At 42.5% G+C, this 10,063-nt stretch overlaps 1 long non-coding RNA gene across 1 annotated transcript; it reads left to right on the forward strand.

Annotated features, from left to right (window-relative positions):
• Nucleotides 1-390: 390 nt before the first annotated feature.
• On the forward strand, nucleotides 391-9,104 carry LOC133223502 (uncharacterized). The gene is made up of 3 exons (XR_009728593.1): nucleotides 391-519; nucleotides 7,047-7,155; nucleotides 8,337-9,104. It is a non-coding gene; the product is annotated as an uncharacterized LOC133223502 (long non-coding RNA).
• The last annotated feature ends 959 nt before the right edge of the window (nucleotides 9,105-10,063 follow it).

Consider the following 10,063-nt stretch of genomic DNA (forward strand, 5'->3'; position numbering starts at 1 on the left):
TCTCTCCCTGCCCTTATCTCAACCCACAAGTCTTTCAATATATTTTTTCTCCCTTGTCCAGCTGTGAAGGGTGAGTGATACAGTGGCTTTAGTGGGCATCTTGTGTCCAGCCAGGGTCATCCCACCATAGCTATTCAGAAACCTTGGTGTATAGATCTCAGGGCTTTGAAAGCTGTTCACACATGTACTGCATTAAGAGTATTTTTGGAGGAAAACCACTTGGCGAAACCAGTGGGATTTTGTTGTAAGCAAAAAGAAAATAGCAATACCTGAGGCTGTGATTTGTAAAGAAATGATAGCAGTAGAGCAAAAAAGAATACAGAAAGCTGAGCATTCCTGATGAAAAGCTCAGGGCCTGTGTAGACCTTTCTGCATGGCATGGCAGTGGATGTAGCTTTGATATTGTTGTTTGAAAGATTTACTGCCTGCATTTCCAAGAACACTATGGAAGGACCCCACTCTGAAAGGGGCTGTGCAAAGATGTAAACATCCCTGTACCAGGAGATTGCTACGGCAGTGGTATGTCTAAGCATAAGAGCAAAGCAGTGCTTTATCCACGCAGATTGCCCTCAGAGTTGGCTGACTTGTGGCACACCTTAAGTCAACTTTGTACAGCATGCTGCATCTCTTATTCTCATCAGAGGCAGAGCAGGTATAAAACACAGCCCTGTCTTTTGCTAACTTTCCCAGGCTTCCTTCACAAAGATAAGTAGGGCCCTCGGGGTACAAGCAGAAGTGGTGGAGTGTATTTCCCCCATAGCATATACAGCCAGAAGCCAGCCAGCATCTGTCCTGGAGGCAAGTTAGAAAAGGATTGTGACAGAGGAAGATGCAGAGGCATGACCCAGAAGAGATGACTAATAAAAAATGACTTAAGAGCTCTTCTCCAAGGATCAAAGGTTAAGTCTAGGTCAATTGTAATAACTGCAATGCTTCACCAGTCAGGACATGTGCAGTCTCCTAGAGGAACATCTAAAGCATGTTCTCAAATGGCATTAAAGTGGCTGCCATTTGCAAAATATTTGCCTCCCCCCATGTTTGCAGGTATAGTTTTGCACCAGCCCAAAGCTTCTCCGTTAACAGGGTCACAGGATAGTTTCTTTTCTCAAAACCTTCCAAGTGCACATGGAAGTTTTCTCTGGGTAAAGCCAAGATCACTGAGTTCCCTCCAAGCGCCATCCCCTTCAGCTGCACGCCTTGCTAAACATGGCAAGAGAAATAGGGAAATGTTCCCACTCCCATGGCTTAGACTATTATTGCTGCTCAATAGGAGCTAAGCAGTGTTTAATTACTTATCCTAAAAATGGATAAAAGAGTGCAGGAATACCAAAATGGAGGGAGAACAAGTGAATAAAGAAAGTAGGAGTCTGTCTGTCTGCTCTATATAGAGTAGTGCTGTGAAGAGATACCCAGGCCGATGCAACACAAGCTACCCAAAGATTCAGAAGTAGGACAGCATCCTATACACCAAGTTTTTAAGCGCTAGGATCCAATTCAACTCCCAGGCATCCTTTGTTCTCTTCTGCAAAACTTGGCAATGCTGCTGCATGTTTCAGTTTCACACACTGGTTTGGGAAGTGCTGATTCAATGAGATGTTTTTCCTGCCAGTGCCTGAGCTTGCTGCTTTGCTGTAAATGGGAGTTTAGTCACAGCGTTTTGCCTGACACATACCTTCCCACCCCGTTGTCATTATCAGTTTAAGTATTTCCGTCTCACACAGGGGCACACAGTACAAATATATTGCAATGGCTGAAAAGATTTAGTCATCATCAGTAGTTCAGTTAAGCCTGCATAGTTGACTGCTCAGAAGAAATAAGATTCTTAATTGGATAGTTTTCTATTTGAAAAAGCAGCACAGCTTAATGTGGAGCTTCTCCCAATGAAACATTGTCCAGAAGCACCAGTGGGCAGCACAGAGGGTGGCTAAATAGTCACTACAAAACTCTTCTGTCCATCAGCTACTTACCATTATCTTTTTGCACATGCTTTTCTTCCTGTTCAACAGTGATTAACACTATTAGCCACCGCACATTTGCACATTAATAGGAGAATATGTTTCCTTTTGGTCTGGCTGGATGATAGCCATGTTCAATATAGCATTTTCAAGGTGAGCTAGTTGCAAGGCTTCTTCCAGTGTTTGACAAAGAAGATGGGTTAATAGCTAGATGGAGCTATAGCATGGACAATTCTTCAGAGTTCTGCTTAGCACACTTCATTTCTTATGCCCATTTGACTTTGAACAACCTCTTATTCATGAATTGCTCCAGCTATGTTTGCGTAGTGTGTGCTAAATGCTAAGTGCAGGGCGAAGGAGAAACACAGGTTATTCTTACTGTAAGTACTGTGTACAGTATGAAGGACCTCACTGGAGGCAACTCTATTACATTGTGAAACTGTGGTAATTAAGATGCCACTTAAGCTTAATTCTCCTCACAGAACTATTAGTCAAGACTTTTTAGACCTTATATGGGGTATTTTTGTTCCATTTGCTCCAGTAGAACAGTATTTTGCCAGTGCTGAGTGCTTCTGATAATCTCCCTATAAATACCTGAAAGAAGGCGTCAAGAGCTGTTGGCAATTTCTTCACTATGTGTGGCATTCATGAGATTATTCCAGATTTAAAAGCAAATTAAAACTTGGCTTTAGACATTATGATGAATGGTGTAAAGAATGAATGATGTAGAGAACTGAGACCATTTCATTTGTCCTGGTTAGTCTGGGAACAAGCAGGTATTTAGATCTCTGTTATTTGAATTTATTCAATAAGAATATTTTACTGTGCAAGTGAATGCCAGACTGACTGTTATCAATTATGTATGGCACACACTCGCCACAGATATTGTAATCAAAGTCAGAGTGTGTGTTGTTTTTCCTGGTTACTGGAAATACGTATAATTTTCTTTTTTTTATTGTAAAATTTCATAACATTTTATAAACTGTCAGAATCCTTCAGCAACTTAATGTGAGAAATTGTCTGCTCATGGAGGAGGAGGAGGAAGCATGTGTGTGTAGGATGTAACAAACCCCCAAAAAATTAGAAGACATGGAAGCCCTGTTCTTTGTTCTTGCACAAAAGGAAATAGAGAATCTAGAGATAAACTCTGTGTCTGCTTAAGCTGTATCATTCACAGAAGTCCTTCCTGCTTCACAGAGGGATGGTGGGGAAAAGCTAAAGCACTTTATTTACTGGTCACCAGATTTTATATGTATATATTTTGCATAACAGCCTTTTCCCATAATTTCCTCTGCATGTCTAAGTGCTGTACTGTTTCTGATACCTTTTGTCTTGCATAACTGTCATCACATTTGTAGGTGAAAACACTGACATTTCATTTTTCCAGCTAGCATCATGTTTGATATATTAGTAGCTCCCAAACTGTTATGCTATAGGTCATGAGAGCTTATTTCACTCCCTGTGTATTGTCTGAAATGTGTTTGCCATGTGATTGGTATTTTCTACATGTGATTGAGTTTAGACTTGCAATTTGCAAGTGTTTAATGCTGAGTAAAGGCTTCTCTACCCCAGTGGAAGTAGCTGTCTTTCTCCTTGATCAATGACATATAGTCTTACTCATTGCTTCTTGTGTCTGACCTCCACATGATGAGATTTTTCCACACTTTTCCACTGTATGCCACTCAGTAATGTCCTGGAACTCAAACTTCAGGAGACTGAATGGCCTGAGGTTCGTGGCCACTGCCTCAGACCCCACTCAGGAAACACTGCCTGTGGTCTTGGGTCTCATTTGAGTTAAGCAAGGGAATCTGATTATAAATTTCTGCTGGTTGAAGCGACTTGATGAGCGCTTCAAGATCATGAGATCGTCCTGGAAACTTTCCTGCATTCTGATGAGCTTCCTGCTAAGAATAATATCCGAAGAGCCCAATTCATTTATTTCTCTGTTCAGTTCCACAACCCTTAAGCAAGGTTATAGGGAACTAACACTAATGGTAGCAGTTTTGGACTCACAGGTTACCTAGTATGTACAGATATCCGAGGCTGGAACTCCTATACCCAGGTCATTCCTGATAGATGTGTGTCTGACCTGGTTTTAAAGACCTCCAGTATAAAGGTATCACAGCATCCTCAGGCAATTCCTGTGCTTTGCTATTCTTATCTTTAAACAGTATTTCCTAATGTCTGACGTAAATCTTCCTTGCCACAAGCAGAACTTTCTGTTCCTATCCTCACTATAACTAGAAGCTACTTCAGTAGTTACCTGAATGGATTTTGTCCTTTAATTCTGATGTAAAGGTAGACAGTGACTGTGTCTACAGGAGTGAAACAGACATGTTTATAAGCATTCCTCAAAACTTTATTGTTTCTTGGCATTAGTGACCAAGACCACCAACACTAGTGCTTTTGTGTCCAAAATGCCATTGTCTTCACATGCATAGGGATCAGAAGAGATGCTAAGGTTAATGCAGACTTAGACAATACAGGTAGAATAGCAATAATTTAGTTAGGCAATGACAGAAAATTAGAGACATTTTATTTTGACTGGTTGTGTACATCTTGTATCTGAACAAAAAGCTACTGAACATAATTAGGGCATTTGTAATTTGCCACTTAAGCCTGGGCCGACACATCTTTCAGGACTTGCCTGCAACTTTAACCCTTCATCAAACCAAACCTGCCTCCTGGAGCAGCAAATTCTAGGTATATTCAATATCTTAACATGAGTTCAAGCTCTTTTTCATGCAGCCTGGACTTGAACAGTCTTGAACCATTATAAATCCATCTGCTATCAGGTACCTGTCTTGACACTTCCTAGCCTAGCACAGAGGCTCTGGAAGGTTTCCAACTCTTCTAGCATTAGGCTACAATAGTGTAGTTCCTACATCTGAGATACTTATCATAGAATCAAAAAATGGTTTGAGTTTGAAGGGACTTTCAAAGGTCATCTATCCCCCTGCCATGGGCAGGAACGCCTTCTGCTAGACCAGGTTGCTCAAAGCTCCATCCAAGGTGACTTTGAACATTTCAAGGGATGGGGCATCCAGAGCATCTCTGGGCAACTTGTGCCAGTGTCTTACCAGCCTCGTAGTGAAGAACTTCTCCCTAATATATAATCTAAATTTACCCTCTGTCAGTTTAAAACCACTACCCCTTGTCCTTTCACTACAGGCCCTGGTAACAGGTATCACCCCATCTTTCTTATAAGACTCCTTTATATATAAAAAGGCTGCAAGAAAGTCTCTCCAGTCTTCCCTTTTCAAGGCTGAAAACCCCAACTCTTCATCTTTCTTCACAGAAGTGCTCTGTCCTAATCATTTCTGTGGCTCTCCTCTGCACCCCCTTCAACAGACCCATGACTTTCCTGTACTGGAAACCTGAGCTGGATGCAATGCTCCAGGTGGGGTCTCATGAGAGTGGAGTAGTGGGGGAGAATCACTTCCTTTGCCCTGTTGGCCACACTTTATGAAGCCCAGGATACAGCTGACTTTCTGGGCTGCAAGCACACATTGCCAGGTCATATCTAATTATTCATCTACCAATATCCCCAGGTCCTTCTCTTCAGGGATGCTCTCCATCCAGGCATTACCCTGCCTGTGCTCATACTGAGGATTGTCCCAACCCATGTGCAAGCATGACCAGTGTTTGACTGTTGAATTTTATGAGGTTTGCACAGCTTCACTCTTAAGCCTGTCAAGGTCCCTCTGGATGTCATCCCTTCCCTCAAGCCTTTAGTCAGGGGATGTATCACTACAGTCAGTCACGTTCACGTGACCAGACATAGTCATCTCCCTGAGATGCATTACATGTAGTATGTGCTAATTGCATTGACTAATTCTCTGTTCTCTGTGAAAGCAGCCCAAGGTGACTTGTGCAGTTGTAGGTGCCTTCACATGAGACAGCTACAATTAGTCATATATTATCCCTTATGTAAAATGAAGCCACAAGTATTCAGTGTCAACTCAGAGCCATCAATATTGAAAGAAAGTGTAGGAGTGATAAGGTTTGCTGTGATTTCACATGATCTTGGTTCACTTAATAGAACAGGCACAGACAAAGAATCTTCCCATCCATTTCAGAAGGTTTTGCATAGGCTCTGGTTCGCAAAATTCAGATTTCAGAAAGTCCGTTTGTTTTTGAATGAAAAAGAAATATTGCTTTTTAGAATAACCTCACAGTCCCAGTTCAAATCTGCTGGACAGGGACAAAATAAGCTCATATGTGCAATGAGGAGCACCTGGATGTGCAGGTTTGAGGGCTTCGTTTTGCAGAAAGGCAAACTTCACTAGCAGCTTGATTCAGAAGTTTGAGCAGTTTCCACATTGTAAATTTATCCATCATTCCATATGGTAGGTCTTCCTTGTCATCTCACTTTGTTTAGACCATGATATGGGACTGAAGACTGCTAGACTGAAGACTGCCCAGCTATTTTTGCAGGTCTGTTCAAGTCAAGCATTAACTTTCAGCAACACAATGGCTGTGTTTTTGCAACCATTCAGTAAGTCATGGATGTTTCCTGGAAGAGTGAGATGATTCGTATCTGGTTTAAATGAAAGTTCTGTTGTTGTTGTATTTTTCTTTTCTACCATGGGGGGGTTTCTCTATTTCTCTACTTGTCTAAAAACAGGTAGTTTGGGTCCTGTACACCAGAATTCACTGCTTTTCTTCATTTTGTTTCAAAGCTGATTTTTTGCAGCACACTAAAACTACCACAGAAACTTCCCACTGTGAGGCAGAGATCACCATCCTCATCCAGGAATGCAGATGAAAACTTTCAGTCAAAGAGTTAAGAGCCAAGCAGAAAATCTCTGTGCTTTCTGCTTTATTGCATGCAGAGCCTGGGCACACTATCATTTTGTTAATGTTGCTATTTAGATAGATCTTGTTGGATGTACTTGAAGCACTAAGTATCTCGATTCACAGATATTTTCCAAGCAAGGCTATTTCTGTGACATTGAGTTGAACTTGAAATTGAAAGTGTCATGAAATATTTCACTGTTTTTTATCTAGCTGGCTGCGATTTACCTCTATGAAATCTGATCTGATCATCTAAGGTCCCTAACTGGAGTAAATGAAACATTTTATCACCAGGAATCACTTGAGATGACTTTCCAGAAGGTGTAAAAGACTGATATGATGGGCTGTCCTCCATGTACTTGTTTGTAGATGAGATATTTTTGCTACAGCCTGCAACATTAAAGTGAATGTCTGTCTCCTCTTTGTCCAGCCCTGTGGGTTTCTGCTAGGAGATGAAAGCTCCTCATTGCACCTATGATCTTAGTTTTGTCCCTGTCCAGCAGCTTCCAACCACTTCAGACTGTGAAACAGAGTGAGATATGATCCTTTGACCAGTTCACAGCATGCTGCTGCCCTCTTTGGCTCTGTTAAGAAGAGGGCAGAGCCGGCTCTGAAGCTTCAAACTCCTTCCTGGCTTCGTACTGAGAAATCTCAGAAGCTGCTGCAAGTTGTCCCTCATCTCATGCATCCATTACTGTTACATGGCTCATATTTTGGCCTGACATCCAAAACTAACTTTATCAAATCTTCAACTGTCCCAGCTCAAAACCAGCTCTCTGCCTCCCTTGTCCCCTGCCTCTTCCCAACCAGCTTGCACAGGAGAAGTCTGGGCATGGTTTCCAGCTGGAGACGGTGTTGCTGTCTTATGGCTTCTCCTTTATCAGTGAGTGGGCACACAGTGAGTCTGTTGCCATCAGCCTGGCATCCAGCTGTGCCTTTACTGTCTGCCCCTATATTGCCTCCCAAGAGTGACATCCACAATAAAGCCTAAACTACAGTCCTGTGGGGAGCGGGAAGAGTGGTATATTGGTATCTAAAGATCTGAATTTTGCTCATTCTCTTTTTGTCAGGAAGAGCAGTTTTAAAGTTCTGAGGAGAGTCAGTCTTCCTGGCCACTCCTCATTGGTGTTGCTTCATGTTTGCACTCTGGCAAATAGTGAGCAGATTAAAGTGATAGTCCCCATCACGTGCTCACCTTGGAATTAAGCTGATTACTTCAATCTCATCCCCAGTGCTGGAAAAGGGCCTCAGTCATGACTTCAGGTGAGAGGAGAACAGCTTCAAACCTGCCTTCATGATGCTAAGCTCAATGAAAACAACATTAAACCACAAAACAGAGTAAAGGTTCATGTTTCTTCTCAGCTGGAAACTCTGGATAGACAGTAAACACAAAGCTTGCTGCTGCCAGGGAGTTGTGTTTTCCCTTAATGAAGCCGTTCTTCAGACTGGAGTCCTGCACTCCAGATCCCTCAATACAGCCTTAACCACAGTAATCAAAACAGTGCTGGGATAAGAGCAGGATGTGGCAGTCACCCATACCTTTGACTGTGTATTTTTAAACATCAGTAAATAGATGCTTTTCAGGGGAAAAGGGGTGTGAACAGCACCATCCACAATGCCTTCCCTCGAGGGCAGGCAGCTGCTCCTGCCTTTGGTTGCCCACTGCAGACACAGCACAGCACAAGGGGAGCTGCGGCAGCCCTCTTCGGCAATGGTGGGAAGGTGTTTCTGGCTCCCAGGTCTTGTGTGTTTCCCACAACGCATCTTGCTTATTTAAAAGCCCGGGTCTGTCAAGTTCATGCTGTGTTCCTGCCTCCTGTTGAAGTTCCCAGCTCTGTGTGGGGTGAAAACTTCACCTCTTTAAAAGGCAGCTGATGGAATCCTTGACATGTTTTCGTGGCAGCAATTAAAATCTCCTATTAGGGATGAGAGCCAGGGGCTGCTTCTGAGGTTAGCAAGGTCCCCCAGAATAGTTTTCTCCACCTTTAGCATCAGGAAAGAACAATGAATTTTTTTTTACCCCTTACCCCAAATCTCTCTATGCCAGAAAATAAAGAAGTTAATTTTCTTCCTGACATTCCTGTGTGTCACACCCTCATTACAACATCCTCCTCTAGGAACATTCCTGTGCGTGAGAAAGAAAAAAGTGAATCTGAAGTGACTTTACTTGGTCTAAGTCTGGCCAAAATTTCTGCCAGCAGCTACTCCCACACATAGCCATTGCTCATAGGTAGATGGGAAACTAGAGTTGAAGTTTATCTTCCCCTGTCAAAAGGGCTCAAAACATCAGGATCAAAAAGCTATGGGTAAGAGAGGAACACAGTGTGTGACAGTGAGTTTGCTCAATTCACAAGTCAACAGCAGAAATCATTCTATAAAAACCTTTCGTAACCCCCCCCAGTGATTAATAAACTGGAGAACATGTCAGTGACAGCTGGAGAAGTTGAAGTGTTATAGTGAGGTGTCATCTCTGGTCATGATCTTCAGGGGTATTTCTCAACTCTGCTTTCCTTAGGGGGTGGGCTTACACAGCCTCCTGCCACAGGTATTCCTACCCGAGTACTCAGCTGCCTGTGTGTAAAGGGATGCTCATGCTCTCTTCGGGAAGGAAACCTCCAGCACAAGGCTGCAGTGCTGGCCCTTGGCATGTTAAATACGTGGTGGCTGGAGTTTCACAGATGTTCCATCATTTTTGTCAGTCAGATGTTGAATAACTACTGTGAAGGATACTAGATTTTAAAAGAGGGCTGTGCTTTCATTCCAGCTATATCATCTCATGAAGTCTGAAAATCATGCTCTGTAATCTTGGCAGGAAAAGTCAACAATTTAGTGGAGATACTATGTGCCTTCCCTGAAATAAATACTGGAAGCAGAAAGGCAGGTGAACTCTGGTCTTTATCAATGGCTGGTAATGTTGTACCCCTGAAAAGGGGACTGTTAGATACATCAAGGTACTAGCACACACATAGAAGCATATGATGGTACAAAACATTCCAGACTGACCATTTTCATTCAGAGGTAATACTTTTCCAAGATGTGATTTTCAGGCTGCACAAGGAGCAGGAATCTCACATGTAATGTGGAGAAAGCTGCCTCTTTAAAAATCAGCCTCCTGATGCCGCTTGTCATGTGAAAGTTTCAGCTGAATGCTAATGAAGAAAATCTGTTTTCAGTTAAGCCAATGTAAACTCAGGGAAACTTAACTGGGATTGGTGAAGTCACTTCAGATTTGCACCATAGCATAAGTTTGATTGGAACATTTGCTTTCATGTAACTTCTGCGGCTTTATTCCATTCATTATATATGACCAT

Source organism: Neopsephotus bourkii, unplaced genomic scaffold, assembly GCF_033783945.1.
Source record: "Neopsephotus bourkii isolate Nb327-2 ecotype Australia unplaced genomic scaffold, CSIRO-AGI_Nbou_v1 NB_1637, whole genome shotgun sequence".
Classification (NCBI taxonomy): Eukaryota; Metazoa; Chordata; class Aves; order Psittaciformes; family Psittacidae; genus Neopsephotus; species Neopsephotus bourkii.